At 31.4% G+C, this 2,439-nt stretch overlaps 1 protein-coding gene across 1 annotated transcript in view; it reads left to right on the forward strand.

The window, feature by feature from the left end:
* LOC126888846 (putative sodium-coupled neutral amino acid transporter 11) overlaps window positions 1-2,439 on the forward strand; it is a 128,282-nt gene that overhangs the window by 92,517 nt on the left and 33,326 nt on the right. The window lies entirely within an intron of this gene.

Genomic DNA, 2,439 nt, shown 5'->3' on the forward strand with positions numbered 1-2,439 from the left:
GTAACACCACATTTCAAATGACTGTAGTTTATTTATATGTTTTTATTTCAGTGTCAACCTTTTAATAGTAAAAGAGGCAGCGCTGAAAAATCTCTTTGAATTTACTAAAGCTGGATTTTTCACAGTTGATTACTGTGATTGTGAAGAGAAACATACTGCGGTCGGTCAGCGAAACGTAGAACAGGGGTTACTGAGAGGGTGTCAAAGTTGCTTTCCTACGAAGGTAATTAAATCCATTTACTAAGGCTGAAAATCAGTACACATATTCTAAATTAAATATAAATAAAAGTTATTATAGTCGGTCAGCTGTATGATGGGACAGGACAGAGCCGGTCGGTTGGCCCCAGTGAATGTACAGGGTTATTCACTATATTTTGACCCCCTTGTAAACTGCTTTATTTACAGAATTAGAAAAAAATGTAAAATACAAAAGTTATTCGATTTTTAAATTACGATTTTTTGACATATATATCGTACTAGTGACGCTATCGATTTGGGCGTGATGACGTAATCGACAATTTTTTAAAAAGGGAATAGAGGTCGACTGCTTGCTCATTTAAAAGGTTAGTCAATTCACTATTCAGTAATATAAACATTAACAAGATTAATTATACAGGGTGTCCAAAATTTTTTTTAATTAAATTAATTGTTTAATTAATAATTCAAAAACATTTTTTGGATACCCTGTATAAATAATGATCTTAATGTTTATAGTACTGTATAGAGACTTAAATTACCTTTCAAATGAGCTAGTACACGACCCCTATTCTCATTTAAAGAATAGTCGAGTACGTCATCACGCCCAGATGGATGACGTCACTAGTAAGATATATATGTCAAAAAATCATAATTAAAAAATCGACTAACTTTTGTGTTTTACATTTTTTTCTAATTCTGTAAATAAAGCAGTTTACAAGGGGGTCAAAATATAGTGAATAACCCTGTACATTCATTGGGGCCGACCGACCGGCTCTGTCCCGTCATACAGCTGACCGACTATAATAACTTTTATTTATATTCAATTTTGAATGTGCGTACTGATTTTCAGCCTTAGTAAATGGATTTAATTAACTTCGTAGGAAAGCATCGTTGATACCCTCTCAGTAACCCCTGTCCTACGTTTCGCTTGACCGACCGCAGTATGTTTCTCTACACAATCACAGTAACCAACTGTGAAAAATTTAGCTTTAGTAAATTTAAAGAGATTTTTTAGCGCTGTCTCTCCGTCTATAAGTGCCTACATATTGTAGTTTTGAAAACACGTAACATTTCATAGTTACTACTCGTTCTAATCTAAGGTCTTTATTGCAGAGAATTATATTCAATTTTACAATCGTATTTTTTGCTATTCTATCCTGACCGTTATTTCTGTCTTTTGATCATTATTTTCTAAAATTAATGTTCCAAAGTATTTATATTTTTCAACCCTTTCTATCAATACCTACATCTCCCAAACGTATGCTTGTTTTTATTTTTGTTTTCTTATTTTGTTAAATACATTTTATATTATTCACAGAAACTGCTTGTGTTGTTAAACAGTAGTTGGAGTTGTTCACCAGCTTGCCATAATCACTGTGTCATCTGTATATCTTATTGTTAATAGTTCTTCCATTAATTATTTTCCCTTCACTTTCAGATAGTAATGCTTCATCAAAAATGGATTCACTATATACATTGAATAGTACATAATAGAGACATAATAGATCCCTGCCTAATTCCTGTGATGATTTCAATTTTTGAACTGGGTTTTACATTTTGTGATCTTTGATTCCAGTAAAGGCTTTTATTATTATTTAGTCCCCGTACCTTATGGTTTTTGTCTTTCGAATTTGGACTAATTTTTCATATCTAACTTCGTCAAATGCTTTTTCAAAATTAACGTAACAAACAGTCACATAAACGTTTATATCTATGCATCTTTGAGCCATCACATTAAAAATAAATAAGGCATTTTTGGTTCCTAGTCCGTTTTTGAACACAAAAACCTCCGTTTTTTATTGACGCCACCATGTATTACTTAGTAATGATATTGTTCTGTAACTGCACTCTTTTGCATTTGTATTCTTAGGGATAGCACAAAAGGTGGAGAGTAACCATTGTTTACGTATAAGCTATACCATAATTTAGAAAAAGTCTATAGTTTCATTATTTATGCGTTTTAAGATTATTTGTTCTGAGATTTTGGTCTGGGCCTACTATTTATCATTTTTCTGGTTTCTATTTAACAAAGTTAAATTTTTTTTAAACAAGGTCTATCGTCTTTTGTGTTTTACTCTCTTTACTGCCAATTTTATTCACCAAGCTTTCCAGGTAGCACAACTCTTTTACTCTTATTAATTTTTAGTTAGATTACTTTTTGCTGTATCAATGAATCTCGATGCTTTGTTATGAACATATTATCAATTAAATAAAAGTACGTAATATTTTTTGTTTTTTAAG

The sequence above is a fragment of the Diabrotica virgifera genome, chromosome 7 (assembly GCF_917563875.1).
Source record: "Diabrotica virgifera virgifera chromosome 7, PGI_DIABVI_V3a".
NCBI classification, from domain to species: Eukaryota; Metazoa; Arthropoda; class Insecta; order Coleoptera; family Chrysomelidae; genus Diabrotica; species Diabrotica virgifera.